At 49.4% G+C, this 18,317-nt stretch overlaps 1 protein-coding gene across 3 annotated transcripts in view; it reads left to right on the top strand.

The window, feature by feature from the left end:
* LOC147748145 (complement C3-like) overlaps positions 1-18,317 on the top strand; it is a 1,551,795-nt gene that overhangs the window by 1,163,002 nt on the left and 370,476 nt on the right. The gene's annotated exons all lie outside the window — the stretch shown is intronic.

Genomic DNA, 18,317 nt, shown 5'->3' with positions numbered 1-18,317 from the left:
CAAATTTATTTATAAAGGGTAATGAGAGTTTTGACAACTAAAAAAAAGCTTCTACAGATTTCAATACGAATCTCTATCGAAATATTGAGCATAGTGGGGTAACATACCTTATTTTATGATATGCAACTGACAAGTCTCTTGTTTGGTTCCTAAAGCATCTTCAATTCCTCCTGATATTGAATAAGTGAATGGCATTCAATTGGCAAAAGTGCCAATTATTAATGACTCCGCCAGGGATCTGCACTATTCTAAATTAAAATACAATAGTTGTCGTTAGCAACCATATTGAGCAGTTCTCCTGGAAGACTACTGTACAACATCCATGCAAGACGCCACCAGGCCTAAAGAACTCGCAAAAAAGGTAGTTGTCTTGAATAACTCTGCAAAGAAAGATTCTCTTGCAAGAAAAAATACAAGTATTCCTTCAAGCTCTGGAAAACATTTGAGGCTGGTGGGCATCGTCTTGCAAAGATGTCACTCCAACTGAATCAGAAATAGTGCCTCTTAATACCATATCTTATAACAACAACATCCATGCTGTCAATTCTGTTATGAAGCTTCACATACATTGTGAAATCTACTACATTTTCAATGTTCTTTTTAACCCCTTCGCTGCGGGGGTTATTTTCCCGCTGTGCTGGGGGGGAGGGGGTGCGCACAGCGCCCGCATGCTCATGACGAGCTGAGCTTGTTATGAGGCACGGCGCTCCTGTGCTCATGACGAGCTCAGCTCCTCATGACCACACCCGTTCCCGTGGAACGCTCAGCACAGCAGGGAAATTATCCCCGCATGCGAGCGTTCCATGGCTCATGACGAGCTGAGCTCGTCATGAGCACCGGAGCGCCGTGGCTCATGACGAGCTGAGCTCATCATGAGCATGGAAAGAGTTAAATCTTGCAGGGCCGGAGGCACTATGAAATGTAATATTTGTTACACATGTCTCCAAAATTCCTTTGAGAAAAATGACTAAATTCTATATAATGTCTACACTAATAAAAGCAATCATCCTGGACTGAGTGGAGAAAGTGACAAACCTGGAGGGGACAAAAGAAAGCCACCAGGAAAACAACATGGTTACCAGTTTATCATATAATGCTGGAACAGGTAGTGCACATAGTGGTGTTTTCATTGTGCATTTCAGAGTTATGCTACTTTTGACAGACTAAGGCTTAGTTTGACAGCAGAATAAGATTTCACAAGAATTTTGCTCCCAAATTGCATTGATTTGAAGAGATAGGACATCACAATGCAATGTCTACTCACGAGGAATGCAGCTGTACTACCTTTGTGTAGATACCATTTGAGAGAAAAACCACAAAGAGAAACGTTAAAGCAATATCTACATATGTCTTACAATGCACTCAAAGTAACTTTTCATTGAGGCTTTGCTTTAGGCTTCAGAGATATGCGTTTGGTAAGACACATTAGATGTTCAGGCTTCTCATAGCTGAGCTATCTCTGAGTCTACCCATAGGCTGGCCAGACCCAACTGGACCTGACACCTCTGCTGGCCTCTGTGAGAATGAGTCCTGACCCCCAAGTGCTGTCCTCAAGGTCTTGGACCCTTGGCTAGAGTCGGAGTATATTCCCCCTGCTCAACTGAAGATTTAATCAGATCCAATGTAAGAGTATGCAGACCGATTCAGAACCACACATCCCAGCACCTTACTGCTCCCATTGGCCATTCATCAGACTAAATGCAGAGTGGTGCAGCCCGATGCAGGCCCACACACTGCAGCACCTCACAGCTTTTGATCAGTGACCTCATAGGATCAAATTCCAAGTTTCTGAGCACCATGAATTGCAGCACAGTGCAGCTCCTAATCGGCAGCCTCACCAGATCTGACCCAGAGGCACTGAGAGCTTCCATGCACAGCTTCTGATCAGCAGCTTGATGACCCAATGTAGCATGACACAAGGATAAAAGGTTCAACTCCCAGTGGGCTGTACATGGTCCGAACCTGACTGGTGCTCCCTCACAGTCAGCGAGAACTTTTCACATCGTCCCGGTCTGGTACAACCAGCTACCCGCAGTTGGTGCATGGTGCCTTTTGCCTCTATTTTCACCATAAACCCTAAGAACCTCTACTCCGGTTCTACCTGATTGGATTTTTGTTGTTTGAGTGTTATTGTATTTATTTAAATATCCTGTATTTTTAAATATGTGTTTCGGATTCTTCTTTTGTTTTTTTTCACCTTATTACTGTCTGAATGCTGCATAAATATTTTACATAATACCTCTAAGTTACGCATGACTGTTCTGTGCAAAGCTACCAAAGGGTTAAGCACAGAATTATTTAGTGATGTTTTTTGTACACACTACAAGGTTTGTGAATATTATTTGTAGTGGGTTCTCACCCCCTTCAACCAGTAATCCAATTCCTACAAGAACAGCTACATGAGGACTTTTCAGCAACTGCTCAGCTGACTAGTTCTAATTGGACCTGTCCTGGACCTGCAGCTGGCATTTGCTCAAGTGAGTCTTGAAGTCTAAGTGCTGTCCCCAAAGTCTTGGACCCTTGGCTGGTGCCAAAGTGTACTCCTCCTATTGTCTCCTGGAACTTAAAAACGTTTTGGTTCCAAAGACCTCCAGAGGACGAGGACCAACCTGCCAAGCCAGTTCGACTAAGGTGCAGTGCTTTAGCACTGGGCCAAAGATTCAAGGTGCTCCCGCTCTGAGCTTTCCCGTAGCAGCAAATTGGATTCAGCATAACCTTGCAACAAAAGTACCCAGCCTTGCAGAGCCTTTTCAGCTCTCCTAAGGCATAAGCCTTGCCCCTACAGAGGAATCAAAGCTAAAAAAAAACTACGCTCAAACAGAGAAATCTTCACTGGGTGAAGGTGCTAAAAGTATCTGCCTGGCAAGGGACCTTCCTTAGATATGAAATTCAAAGTCCTCCCGATCTGAGCTCTATCACTAAAAGTCAGCTATTCCACATAGACCTCGTCAAGCTGCTATTCAACTTGGGCCACAACTTGCTGCCTTGACCTGCTAAGGATTTGTGACTTCTATTTCAGAGACTAAGTCAGAAGGTAAAACATCCTGCTGTGTCAAACTTTGTCCCAGATTTATGAAGCCCTTGCATTGATATTGCATCACACAGTGCAGCGCAAAGCAATGCAAGGTCTTCAGTGAGGTTTACTAAGCCACACAAGGCTGCCTTGTATGGTACAGCATGGCTTAGTAAATCTAGAGTAACGCAAAGCAGTTCAAGTTCCTGCCTTGTGACCTTACTCTGACCTGGGACAGGGCATGGATAATCGACACATCCACCCATGCTTTTTGACGCATTTCAACATTTACTACCAATAGTAAACCTGAGAATGTGTCAAAATGCCACAGCTTCCCAGGGGCACCTAACAAGGATAAATATCTTTATTTCTCCTGATTTTGTCCTCATTCTGCAGCAGACATAGAGAGAGAAACAAAACCTCAAAGGAGTGTTTTCGTACAGAAAGATACCCCTTCTTGCACAAAAGCAATCCTGCCTGTAATACAGGCCCTCTTGCAACTTAGCACAAGGGTGCCAGTGTTGGCACTAGACAGCACAGAGTGCGCCAGCCCATAGAGAGAGCATGAATGTGCCATACATTAGTAAATATGGTGCATTCCTGCTCGATTCCGTTCACACAGCACAGTGCAGCAAGTTGTCTTGATGCTTTGCATAAAAGGTTTGTAAATCTACCCCCTGGTTTCAGTAACCAACTCTCTCTCCATCACGGATGACCATAACTTGCTCTTGGGTACCAGTCCGGCGATTGGAGCTAAATGCTTTTTGGACCTTGAACGCTAAAAATGTATAACTCCATTTCGATTTTTGTCATTATGTTGTCATTTTATTCATTAAACTGTATTCTATTTTTCTAAATTGGGTTGGGATATTTCTTGTGTTGTGACTTTATTGCTGTTTTGGGACTGCAGAAAGGCTTTACATATTGCCTCTAGGTTAAGCCTGTCAGCTCTGTGCCATGGCTACTAGGGGGTGGGACTCAGGTATGCTTAGTTACTTTAGTGGTTTACCCTGACAAGCCTTGTGGTTATTATTTGAGTTGAGTACTAACCCACCTCAACTTATAAGGCAATTTCTTACAACTCTAATTTAGAATTTCATGGACAGGGTACTCCATCGAAAACAGGCGGACTGTAAGATTTCTGTCAACGGAGCCTCTGATGGCACCGCCTAATCCAAACTTCCTCCAGCAACCCCACGGAGTAGAGAACATCATAGGAAGGGCATTCCACCCCTCCCTATTTAAGGCGGACGATACAAAGTCCTTATTTTCTGTCACCGCCAGGAAAAACCTGGAAGTGACAGAAACCTCAACGCAAGAGACAGAAAAACAATAATAACCTCCACACCCTGGGAGAAAACTACCAAGGTGGGTGTTCATTATTTTCTTGTTTTTCAAAAACATACTCCCAGTTTGGGAGTTTGTTTTGAATAACAATATTTTTTAAATGTTTGTTAGACTGCTATTAAAACCGGTAGTGGTTGTCAACCTAACTTTTTGTAGGTTCAAGAGAACCACAGTGACAGAAGGTCCCTTAAAGGTATGGAGATAACTGCTTTCAGGTAGCCATCTCTAAATTAGACAGACAGTAGTCTGTCAGGACGACAGAAGCAACGTCTTCCGTCACCCTGATAGATGGAATACTGTCCATCTAACATAAAATCAGAACCCTAAATTTCTTTACACATTTTGCGGCACTCTATCTTAGACTGTCTGTAATTCAATTTTAAAATAATAATAAACAGGTTAGTATTAGATTCCTTACCTTAGAATATCCCCAGGCATCAGACTGGATCCGGAAACTTTTGCGTAGCAGTACCCTTGCGCGTCAGTAGGCGTCGTCTGCGGCTCCGCGTCCGTCGTCGGCGTCGTTGGCACCAGGATGACGTCGCCAGAGTACTTAGACGCCACCCTTGCGCGTTGACGTCAGTTATTCTTTTTTCCGTGCCAGCAAGCGCCGATCCGGAAAAAGTGGTACCCTTAGTCACGTTTGGACTAAACTTTTTCAATCATTTCTGATCTTTCTTTGAAGTCGAACGATTCCGACGGTGCCGGTAGGGATGCCCGGGTTCAAACCTTGCATCAACTGCAACCGACTGATGTCAGTTACTGACCCCCATCGCCGGTGTCTACATTGCCTGGGGCCCAAACACGATGACAAGTTGTGCCCCGACTGCCGGGCCTTGACGTCGAAGGCTAGGCGGAAGCGGTCCCGCAAGGGCCTCGAGCTCCGGCAGTCGGACCGAGTCATCAAGGCTCGGAGAGTCGACACCACTCTTTGAGCTCCAAGTCCTCAGGTAAGAGGCACAAGAACTCAAAGAAGTGACATCGCTCTTCCGACTCCCGACGCTCGCGCGATGCGGCCGGGGGTTCGGGCGACAGCGCCCACGCGGCTTCGCCAGAGCTGCAGGCGTCGCGGCCTGCTCCATACCCACCGGTCTTTTTGGCCCCGGCGCCGTCGGGTGCTTCGGGCCCGGCGCCGCCTGCGACTTCGATCCCGACGCAGCAGGGCCTCGCTGGATCCGGTCCCGGATCCGGGTCGTCGCCGGTCGACCTTACGACCTCGCCGGCGGCGGCCCCTAGGGTGTGGATACCGGCGCCGTCCACGGACGACGTCGTCCATAGTCCCCCCCTCGACCCGGTTCCGATGCCGGAGCGGCGCCGCTCGATGCCGCATTCGACGTCGAGAGAAGACTTTTTCTTCCATGATCCAGCCCCATCATTTTACCCTGAGTATCAGAAGATGGGTGGCGAGGCGGATCGGGAGGGGTCTGAGGACCCTCTGGCACATGAGTGCCAGTCTTATCAGGACTGGGCAGGTGAGCTAGGGTATGCCAGTGGTTTGGGTACTTCGACAGACACTGGTTTCGTCTCCCCTCCTACCGTGGCTTCGGAGGAGAGTGCTGCCTATAGTGTGGTGTTGACGCGGGCGGCCAAGGCTTTATCCCTTGAACTCCCCTTCGCGGCCGTGAGGACTAACCTCCTCACTGAGGTCCTTAAACCGCAAGCAAGCTCTTCGGAGCCTCTGTTGCCGTTAAATGAGGCCTTGTCCGACGTTCTTCTGGGCACCTAGTCCAGGCCCGCTACAGGTCCGCCTGTAGATAGGAACGTGGCCAGACGCCACCGCCCAGCTCCGGGCGACTTTTGCTTCCTGTACACCCACCCCACTCCCGAGAGCCTAGTCATACAGGCCTCTAACTCCCAGTCCGCGTTCCCGATGGCTCCCCCCGATCGGGAATCCAAGAGGTACGAACAGTATGGTAAGAAGATGTTCTCCTCACTGAGTTTGGGGTTGCGGTCAGTTAACACTGCGTGCCTCTTGGGCCGTTATACCCACTCCCTGTGGGACACGGTTGCGGACGTGCTGCCACAATGTCCGGAGGAGGCCCGGACTAAACTCGCCCAAGCCCTTGCGGAGATGCGGCACGGTATTCCATCCGGTGTGGGCTGGATACAACAGACTCGTTGGGCAGAGCAATAGCAATGACGGTGGTGATTCGTCGCCTTGCCTGGCTGAGGTCCGCCAAGTTTTCGACTGATGGCCGTCGCCTCTTTGGCGACAAGGCAGACAGTGCGCTTGAGTGCTTTAAGGACTCCAGGGCTACGGCCAAGTCCTTGGGCCTGTCGGCCCGCACCAGCAAACTGCTGCCTTTTGCTCCTTTCGTGGCCAAGGAAGGGGCGCCCCCACACGTCCTGCCAGCCATGGGCCACAGACTAACATCCAGCGCGGTGGCGGACGTGGTAACCGCCGCGGCGGTGCCCGGGACAACGGCGAGGCCAGTCCACATCCACCCCTGCAGCATCCGCCTCAAAGCCCTCCTAGTCCGAGCTTTCAGGCTGACGTGACGCCAGTGGGGGGCAGTGTTCGCCATCACCTCCTCCACTGGCGCAAAATCACTTCAGACAGCTGGGTGCTGCAAATCGTCAGAAGGGGCTACTCCCTCACCATCGAGGTGACCCCTCCAGCCATGCCATCGCAGTACCACCGCGTTTCGGGGGATCACTTGAATCTTCTGCGAGAGGAAGTTACGGCCCTCTTGACCAAGGGGGCCATTAAGCGTGTTTCTGGGCCAGAAGTAGGGTGTGGTTGTTACTCCCACTACTTTCTGGTTCCCAAGAAGGGCAAAGGGGGCCTACGCCCTATCTTGGACCTGCAGAACGTCAACGGCTTCCTCCGGAAGGAGAGGTTCAAGATGCTGACACTGGCTCAGGTCTTAGCTGCCCTGGACCCGGGAGACTGGATGGTAGCTTTGGACTTGCAGGATGCTTATTTTCACATCCCCGTCCTGCCGGCCCACCGGCGCTACCTGCGGTTCACTGTAGGCCACAAGCACTTTCAGTTTACTGTGCTCCTCTTCCGCCTTACCAGCGCCCCACAGGTGTTCACGAAAGTGATGGCGGTGGTCGCAGATCATCTGCGCAGGTTAGGGGTTTCAGTCTTCCCCTACCTCGACAACTGGTGGTTGAAGGCGGGCTCGCCCCAGACAGTCGACCACCTCCAGACTACGGCGTACCTCCTGCACCTGATGGGGTTCTCCATCAATGTGCCGAAGTCACACCTGTGTCCCTCTCAGAAGCTCCTCTTCATTAGAGCGGTTCTAGACTCGGTGCAGTTTCGGGTTTATCCTCCCGAACAGCTGGTTTGGGATATTCAGGCTCTGATTCCGATCTTTGAGCCGTTATCCCGAGTCTCGGTCAGGTTGACGCTGCGGCTCCTGGGGCTGATGGCCTCCCGCATCCTTCTGGTGCATCACGCCAGGTGGCAGATGCGGGCTCTGCAGTGGGACCTGAAGTTTCAGTGGGCCCAGCATCAGGGCAACTTGTCCGACCATGTCTTGATCTCGGAGGGCACTGCAAGACAGTTGCAGTGGTGGCTCACGGACAGCGATTGGGTCAGCGGCAAATCTCTCTCCCTACTCCAACCAGAGCACGTAGTTGTGATGGACGCTTTCCTCCAGGGCTGGGGAGGCGACATGGGAGAGGCGAAGATCAGAGCCCTCTTGTCTCCGCTGGAGTCCCGGCTCCATATCAACCTTCTGGAGCTGCGGGCGATCCAGCTTGCACTGAAGGCATTCCTCCCCTCTCTCCGGGGGAGTGTAGTGCAGGTGTTCACGGACAACACTACCGCCATGTGGTACTGCAACAAACAGAGCGGGGTGGGGTCGTGGACCCTATGCCAGGAGGCTCTGCGCCTCTGGCAGTGGCTGGAACATCAGGGCATGACCCTGATGGTTCAACACCTGGTAGCTTCCCTGAACGCCAGGGTGGACGAACTCAGCCGTCGGTGCATGCTGGATCACGAATAGCGTCTGAACTCGGACGTGGCGCAAGGCCTCTTTCAGCAGTGTGGAGAGCCTTGGTTAGATCTATTCGCCACAGAAGAGAACGTGCAATGATATCAGTTCTGCGCATTGGAATTTCCAAGGCGGCCCTCGGAAACGCTTTTCGTCGCGAGTGGAGTTGCGGTCTGTTGTACGCCTTTCCGCCTATACCACTTCTTCCAAGAGTACTGAAGAAGATCAAGCGCGAACGGGCCCAAGTCATCCTTGTGGCTTCGGACTGGGCAAGGAGATTTTGGTATCCCGAGCTACTCAGCATGTCTGTCGATCCCCCGATTCGTCTGCCCCTTCAGGAGGAAACTTCTGTCGCAGCAGCAGTGGACGGTACTCCACCGAGCCTGTCCAGTCTCCACTAACATGCATGGAGATTGAACGGCGGCAGTTGAGGCCATTTGACTTGCCTCCTGAAGTCTGTAATGTGATTCTGGCAGCCAGGCGTCCCTCCACAAAATCGGTATATGCCTGCAGGGCTACCTCTCGGCCATTTCTGCCTTCTTAAGGCTACCTGATCAGCCCTCTTTGTTCAAGTCCCCAGTTGTAAATAGGTTTTTGAAGGGCATTACTCATATGTTTCCTCCTGTTCCTTTCGTGATGCCTCAGTGGGACTTGAACCTTGTTCTGACTTTTCTGATGTGCGCTCCCTTTGAGCCGCTTCATAACTGTCCTCTTAGCCTCCTTACTCTAAAGACTGCTTTCCTGGTTGCCATCACCTCTGCCAGGAGAGTGAGTGAGCTCCAGGCCCTTTCTTCTAAGCCTCCTTTGCTTTTATTCCATCCGGACAAAGTTGTGTTGCGGATTTTGCCCACCTTCTTTCCGCCTCCGCATCTCTCGAAAGAGGAAGAGAGGCTCCACCGTGTGGACCCAAAACGTGCGCTCTCATTCTATCTGGATCGCACACGCCAGTTCCGGGTGGATGACCTAATCTTTGTTGGTTACATGGGCGCTAAGAAGGGATGGGCGGTGCACAAACGTACCATTTCTCGATGGGTCGTCTTGTGCATCAAGGCTTGTTACTCTCTAGCTATAAAAGAGCCTCCTGTAGCGCTACGTGTCCATTCCACTCGGGCCACGGCGGCTACTACTGCCCTGGGTTGGGGAGTCCCTTTGCAGGACATCTGTCAGGCAGCTACGTGGGCCTCGCTGCACACGTTCGCAAGACACTACTGCCTGGACAGCCAAGTCCGGAGAGATGGCTTTTTCGGCTGTTCCGTTCTCCAGGACTTTCTGGTGTGATCATTGGTTAGCAGACCCACCTCCGGGGTTGGTATTGCTGGGGTATCTATTCTAAGGTAAGGAATCTAATACTAACCTGTTTTTCTTTCAGATGCACAAGCTACTTACCTTCGGTAACGATATATCTGTAAGAAACAGTAGTTAGTATTAGATTCCTTACCGCCCCACCCATCCTCCCCGTTCTGCGAACTGATATCTAGGGTTAAGGTCATCCCCTTTCAGGGCCCTAGTTTCATGGCACCAGTGTTAGTTTTTTATCATGGCTCTGCGTTTTTGGTGCGGAAAAGCTGTGTATAAGAACTGACGTAAGTGCGTGAGAGCGGCGTCTAAGTACTCCGGCGACGTCATCCTGGCGCCAACAACGGCGACGATGGACGCGGAGCCGCAGATGACGCCTACCGATGCGCAAGGGTACTGCTACGTAAAAGTTTCCAGAACCAGTCTGACGCCTGGGGATATTCTAAGGTAAGGAATCTAATACTAACTACTGTTTCTTACAGATATATCGTTACCGAAGGTAAGTAACTTGTGCGTCTTGTATACTCACAGGGGCTTAAGTCGTAGGCTGGGACCTCGTAGCACTAAAAATACAAATGTGACTATTTCCCTGCGCACTTTTGCAGAATTTAGTTATGTCACTGTTTGGTAACACACAGAGACATCTGCTGTGATTGCACTAACCAACTAAGCTTTCATAACGTAAAAGAATGCATTTCACATTGATGCTAAGTGCGCATGACGCTTTGGACGGGTCAAGACTTTCGGCAAAGCAGTCATGTGCACTTTGAGAGTGTGCCCTCACCCACTCCTCCCAGGGACTGACCCCAGCCCGCCCTGCCCAAACTCAGCCCTGTAGCAAAGAAAAATAAAATGACAATTCCAAAGTTATTTTAATTTTAATTTTATTTTTTTCTATTTCCATAGCAGTGGGGCAGTGCTCCTCCACCTTATTGGAGGAGACGCCCCTGTTCCCTCCCCCTTCTACCCCTGTGAACCACCCTCTACCGCTGCTAAATACCAGCCCCCACTGGTGTATATCCTGGAAGCTGCAGCAGTCCAGGATAAGAAACATGACGGATTGGAGGAGGGGTTGCTGAAGCCTTTTTAGCATAGTGGGTGTGGAGCGCCATACTTTAAGTGTGAAGGGCCGGATCTACCCAGAGGTAAAATTGGCATGTCTCTTTCAACTATGAAGATGGTGTGGGAGATGAACTCTGAAAACACTCCATGGGCCCTCTTGCTTTTCCAAAAGTCTTACCACTGACTTCGACATGTAAATTCATTTTGTGCTTTAGCATACTTTCTGTGTACATTCACTGTAATCCTGGTAATCCCCGAGTTGTGATAGCTTCCGCATTTTCGCTGAAAAGCGCACAGAAGGGAGGGTTTCTAATGGTGACAGAGTGACCAAATTACGATTTTAATTTTGATTGCTGTATTCAGATTGTGGTCCGATTGCGCAGTAAGCTAGGTCACAGTGACAATTGTATTACTGCTTTACTGGAATCTGTAGCAGACTTGTGGGCCACAGACTACTGATTGGCAGAAGCGCTTTCAGAGCGTGCAGAGCGTGCTGACACAGGTGAGCGAGGTTGCAGCTTGTGGGAGGAGTTGGGCGAGCGGTGAGCAGCGGGCGGCGAGCAGCGCAGAGGCTGTGGCTGTCTGAGACCGCTACGTGCTGTAACGGGCTAGCCCCAAGGTGCTGGCTGCGTGTAAACCCGCGGCGGGCTGAGACCGAGGTGCGGGCTGCTGCGAGTTGTGACCCGCTGAGGAAGTCGGAAGCAGTGACGCTGTGAGGACGGGGCCAAGTAAGTTACCCAAGTGAGGGGTGAGCGGCGGTGGTGCTTTGCTTTGCTTTGTATGATCGCAACTGCTCCGGCGTAAGGCGAGCCCCTGAGCCGCTCCTAAGATCTTAAGATCAAGATCTCATTCCCCCCACGGATGCACTTGTGCTCCCCCTGCTAAACCGTCCCAGCTCCCCCTGCTAAACCGTCCCAGCCTGTTCCTGAATCACCCTGAACCACTCTTCCTTCTCTGGCGGGTGTAGGTCCCCAGTAGTGCCGTTCGCAACGTGCTACTTAGCGCCATTTAGTGGCCGCACCTCAGGCCTCGGGCTCAAGTCCCGGCTGCCTCGCGTAACCCTGTTCTGCCTTGCTCACGCCCCTTTCCCTGCTGCCCTCCCCCGGTTGTTCAGCCGTCTAGGGCGCCCGCTAGTAAGGCCTTTCCAGCTCTGTTCCTGCTCCCCCCGCCCACTCCAACCCCCTCAGCCCGTTTCCACCACTGCTGGCCCCACTGCCCCGATTGGAACTGGGCCGCGACGGCTCATGTGATCCCTTCCCTACGTGTGACCCCACCCAGTAGCTGTACCTGGGTAGCTGTGGTGTCGCATCTGAGGGGGAGCGCTTAGAAACCATAGCACGGGCCACAGGCGACAGGAGTAGCTGGGACCACAAGTGAGGGGTTGCGTAGGGACCAAGTGCGCGGGGGTGCCCACGCGCTTAGCACTGGCCACGTGATCTCACTGTCTACGATAACACAAGTTAAGGTAAGATAAGATCAGCATTCTTGCTCCGGAGTTACCTTGGCCCTCCACGATCCTCCACGATTTTTCTGGCACTGAGTAAATACACCCAAGTTCTGTCAGCAAAATAGAGAGTGTTTTGAAGAAGCCCCTCCTGGCCTAGTCCATAACCTTATTGGCTCTGGATAGCCCGTCCAACAACAGAAGATGAGACCTGGGAAAACAAGTAAAGCCCCCTCTACACTAAAACGGAGGAAACCTAAACAGTCGGCAACCGATGCGGAGCGTCCCCCTGCCGACCACACGAGCCCATCGGCCACCATGGTCACACTGAAGGCCCCAAAATCACCACTAAATTGATGGCAACACATTAATAGTAGCAGTACGCATCCCTCATGCGTACCATCTCTGAATGGTTTAACATCCTTCACCCTTTTCGACTATTTCAAAAAAGCCCCAGGTGGGGTTAAGTTCCCTTCTTTCCCTCAATCCTCAGAGGTAAATAAGCCTTGCGACGCTGATCTATCTGCAGAGCCAACCACGTACTCGCAACAAATGTTGTCAACATCAACTAATAAGCCTGCTCCTGCCCCGGATGTGTACATTTTTGGGTCTGCATCCGTCGACCAGAACATCGTCTTGGAGGACTTTGTAAGGGTTATTCAAAATCCCTCATCAAGCTACCAATCTTTACTAAGTCAGCTACTTCCCCCACATGACATTCACAAGCAAGAGGCCTGCTCCAGCCAATCTTCCCCTGTGAGCCTAACTTATAACCTAAGCCCTCAAGTACTGCAACCACAGCAACCAGAGAATCTCTCAACACCCCTACCTCAAATCTCTGACGTGCCTAGGGAGGTTACCCCAGCGCCTCACTCTCATTTAATTTTTCCACAAATTCACGCACAAAAGGAGCCTGCATCCAACTTTGATATATTTAGTTCCACCACATTACACTCCTCAAGCGCTTGAGGGGAGCCCAGATTCAACAAATCCCCAACAACGTTTACGCCCACCATCAGCAGCAATAATAACCTCTTTAAAATCGCCACAAAAAACTGATTCAAATGACCAACTGTTAGTGGACCTGTCCTTTTTCTTTAAAAACCCTCAAAACTCACCTAATCCAATACTAAAAAAAGAGCCACACCAAGATGCCTCCACAAAATCGAGCATCTGGCCTCAACTACTTCAAACCTTCCAATCGACAATCACTGCCCTAAATTATCACTCGGACAAATTGGACATGCAGGTTGATCTATTGAACACTTTAGCACTGTTCACAGCAGGGATCGACAACAAACTGGATAAATTGAATAATTTAATTATAGGAGCACAATCATCCTCAAAATTAGTACAGACAGTCTGTTGCTGCTCACCCATTATTGATTCACTCTCCTCGCTTCCAGCATTCCTATCCACCATTATAAGCGAGGTTAAGCAACTGAAGGGAGGCAATCTATCCAAATGTCCATACCAGTTATCCCAAAAACCTACAATTCCAAACTCAGAATTACCCAACCATTTGTTTATACCGCAATCGGCACTCAGTCGAGTGGGGCACCAGAAATCCCTAACAATTCAGATCGACCATCTAGATGACCCCCTCCACCCTAAAGGCATTCCCATTCCAGCAGTGCCGACCGCACCACTGGCCACAAAAAATTGGGCAGTAAGCGGGCAAGCACAGCCCAGCAGCACTATTGTGGTAGGGGCGTCTGTCAACTCAGCAGCTGTTGTTATGCCCAACCCTGAAATACTCCCTGCCCCCTTGCCTCGCATTAGCAAGAGAGAGTGCTAACGTCAGCACAAACAAAGAAATAAATTAAGACTAAATCCAACAGTCGACTCTCCCAAACTATTTCCGTTGTTCGTAAATGCTGTGAACAAAAAAGTCCTAAGTGTCCCACAATCACCATTAACGTGAACAACCCCCTGTCAAAATCCACCCACGGGAGACTCAACTTCGAGTGCCTGTCAACAGACCTCCGGTCGTAGCCAAGATGGTATTACCACATCTGTAGAAGCAGCGGCACAGGAGCCTCAGCCTCCCTCTGAAATATTAAGGGTCAAACCCAATGATCCAACTCAATCAATGACCACAGTAATGACAACTCAATCCCAACCAGTTCCCCCCTTAAGCTCACCCTGGTTGGGAAAACTAAACACTGGACCTATCCTTTCAAAAGTAATCTACAATAAAAATCCAACCTCACCCTTAAACACCCAGACACTGAGCAGAGGCCCACGAAATCCTCCCCAACTCCAACTGGGATCGGATGTAGGTTTCTTAATCGATAAAACAACTCAGTCCAACCATAGCCCAAGCAGCAAGGGTGCTAAAAGCGATCTACAGGGTTCCAAAATACTCTTCGCCTCTGAATATAAATCGGCATGACACCCTCAATAGGTCAAATATATTAAAAATAGTGAATGATGCTCTGGGTTTTGAGGCCCTTAGATCGGACGACACTGAGTCCATTGAATTCCTTCCACCAAGAGGCACACAACCCTCCGAGGTAACTCTGGTGTCATTCAGATCCACCACCTGGGTACGAGCATTCTTGGAACACAAGGTTACCTTTCGGGAATGGGGCATCAAAATCTACCCCTACTCCATCCCAGGCTACCCCACAGTGCTTTAAACCACCCAGCTACCCTGCTAAAAGCCGAATCCCCTAGAACTGGAGCTAAAACCAGGCCATATTCAATCTTAAAAAATGCCTTAGGAATAACAGAAGTGAATACAACTCCCTTCAGTGTATACCCTAACCCTGAAAAAACCCAAGATTGGGGATGGCTTCCGGCTGCCCTGTCCTGCAAGAAAACAGATTGACCACGTGAAGCACCATCTCAAGTCCCAAACTGCAAGGCTCTGGCCCAATTAACATCTCAAGCACCCCCACTTGTAGATCCCTCTTTTACACTGTGTTCATGGAACATTAGTGGTCTCCAACATAAAATTACTAACTTGGAGACACACTCCTTTATATTTGGGCACACTGCAATAGCCCTTCAAGAAACATGGGCTACCCAAAATAGTCCTGTGACAGGCTTTATCGAATTTTGGAAACCGGCAATTAGAGACTGTCCTTATGGCCATCCCAAAGGTGGCCTGTCAATCTACGTTTCAAACAACTTAAAAGGTCCGATTATGCCACTGAATTTTGACGAAGAATTGCTACTTGGTGTTAAAATCAACTCATGGAGCAAACAACGTCCACTCCTACTTCTTAACATCTATATATTAACTCGAGTACACGCACAAAAAAGGCCCATCTAATCCGCTTAATGAAAATTGTGTGCGACCTGGCTGCGGATCAACCTAACTCGGACTGCATAGTTTCAGGGGACTTTAACACCAACCTCTTTCAGGGTAACACTGAAGACCATGAAGGGCTTATTCCATTTGTATTCACTGAGGCAGAGGCACAGGCCAAACCACCAAACCAAGCCTACTGCGGTCTGGGAGAACTTTGTGTGCTGCAACTGCACAGTGCCGGATTCCTGGTAATGAATGGCAGATCTACGGAAGACACTCCACCAAAATGGTCCTGGACATACGGCAGCAAACAATCCTTTCTAGACTACACCATCTGCAATTCGGCCCTGCTCAAACACCTGGTCAACTTCAGTATTCACCCTCAAACAGAAAGCGACCATCGTCCCCAGACTGTTACCCTCAACGTAAAGCCAGAGTTCCATAAACCTGCCTCAACAACATGCACAGGAACGTACTGTGAAAACTTGGAAGCGCCTAAGATGGAGTGAAGATATAAGCCCCAATGTCAAGAAGGCAAGTCTGGATCTTATATCAGACGGTACTGACCCGGCGCTCTTTCCAACTGCTGCATGGTCGATGCTCTGCTCACAATTGATAACCCTCTTTTCAGCTAAACAGTTCCCCCACAAGGATTCTTCTAGTCGCCAGTTCTCAATCTCAAGCTAAACGAGGGCGCTGAAGAAATCCAGAAACAATGCCCTGCGGTCTCTTACGAAATCCCCAGGAAACAACGAGCTCCTGAATGTGTACAAAACTGCTCAAAAATCATTCAAGCAGGCTATACAAAAATATAAACAATCTCACCAAAGTCAATTCTGGTGCAAATTAATATGGGAGAGCAAAAACCGCAACACAAGAAAATTCTGGGCTTTAATCAATCACCACAATTCTAGCCCATCCAGCTCTGGGTCAGCTAACATTCAAGAAGCCAGCTGGTCCGCCTTTCTGACAGACCACTTTAGGCCCCCAGAGGGAAAAGTGCCTACAGAAACATGCGTCCTCAACATGACGGAAATAAGCCTGAGTAAGAGTTGGAGTAGGCCCACTGGTTGTTCAGACCCCTGCAGTGACGATCTGCAGACCACTCAAGAAATGGTCACTAAGGTATTGTCAAAAGCAAGATCGGACGGAGCCCCGGGTCCAAATGGCCTACCACAGAACTTACTCAAATCAAACATAGTAGGCATGGGCGGAAAATCCGTTTCGCTCGCGGATTTTGCGGATTTTCGGTAAATTTGCAATCCGCGAGATTCGCGAATCTCCCGCAAAATCCGCAAATCCGCGAGCAGCGGATTTTATGGCTTGCTCGCACTGTTCGCGTGAGTTCGCGGCTTCCCAGTACAACTTCGCGCCCCGCGAATAAGCGCAAAATTGCAGAAATACGATCTTAGCACAACTGAAACTACTTACCAGGTTCAAAAGTTCAGGCTCATCATTAGTAGCCATTTCCTGTAGTGCTTCCTGAGGGGCCCCTCCAGAGTTCAGTTGCCAGTTGCAACTATTATGTGACCCTGCTCTGAACCTCAGAATAGTTACACATATGCCACAAAGGTCCTGAATTACAGCTAAGGGAGACAAGCAGGAGCCAGGCTGGAAGTTCAAATCCATTAATCAGCCCCTAATTCATTATTGTCAGTTGGGGCAGGGCAGGTGTTGTAACTAATTTTGCAACAATGAAAGCACTTAGCAAGTGCAAAAGATCACTAATCAGGAAGCACTAAGGAAGCAGGTGCCAGCTAAAAAAATATTCTGTGACACATTAATCAGCCCCAAATTAATTCAGGTCACTTGAGGCAGGGAAGGTGTGCTTGCTTTGCCACAATAATGTACACTGACTGGACAACCAGAGGGTGCTGTGATGAAACAGAGGGTGGCATGGGTGGGCCAGAGGGTGGCATGAGTAGTCAGAGAGTGGCAGTGGTGACAGAGAGTGGCAGTGATGAAGAAGAGTGTCTCAAACAGGCTGGACACGTAGAAACAACAAGTTCGCGAAACTTGCGACCCGACAGGTAAGTTCGCGTTTGCGAAATTGTACAAAACCCTCGCGAACTGGCAGAAACCCGCGCGAACACACAAAAAAAATCTGCAAATTCGCGGATTTTGCGAATTGCGAGTTCGCAAATCCGCAAAATTCGCGAACGCGAGATTCGCAAAATTCGCCCATGCTTAAAACATAGCATTTTGGTCGGGCATTTAACTAACCTTTTCAACTTTGCTCTAAGAACTTAAATCATACCGGACTCTTGGCACAGCGCAATAATCCATCCAATCTATAAATCAGGTTCCCACACCTCTCCAAACCACTATAGACTAATTGCCCTCTTAGACATTGAGGCTAAGCACTACGCAGGTATTCTCTTGAAAGAGCTGAGAACATGGGCGGAACAGAATAACCTGATTCCAATGAATCAAACCGGCTTCACCGCCATATCTGGCACTCTGACTAACTTACTGACATTGTCCATAATTGTTGACAAAGTATGTTCTACATTCAGGGCTGTTTTTTGTTGTTTTGTTGATTTTAAAGCCGCATTCGACCGGGTTCCCAGGGCTGTCCTATGTGAAAAGCTAAAGAAATGGGGGATCCCAGTAAAACTTCTGGAGGCGATTATTCAGTTACACTCAGGCACTTGGGTTCAAGTAAAGTTGGGGTCCGGCACACATCTCTCTCGGAAAATCATGACAACCAGAGGCGTCAAACAGGAATGTGTTCTGGCCCCTCTTCTTTTTAATCTGTTCATAGCAGACTTGCCGGCAGCCCTAGAAGAAATTAACAGTCACCCACCAAAGATGGGAGGTTTGCCTATAAGCAACCTTCTCTTCGCTGACGACTTAGTTCTTTTTAGTCTTACCCTTGTGGGATTACAAAGGCTTGTGGACAAATTATACAACTACACCACCGCAAATAAATTAGAGGTTAACCTAAAG

This window comes from Lissotriton vulgaris, chromosome 1_1, assembly GCF_964263255.1.
Source record: "Lissotriton vulgaris chromosome 1_1, aLisVul1.2, whole genome shotgun sequence".
NCBI classification, from domain to species: domain Eukaryota; kingdom Metazoa; phylum Chordata; class Amphibia; order Caudata; family Salamandridae; genus Lissotriton; species Lissotriton vulgaris.
The sequence above is the reverse complement of the archived record's forward strand: the minus strand, read 5'-3'. Positions and strand labels throughout refer to the sequence as shown.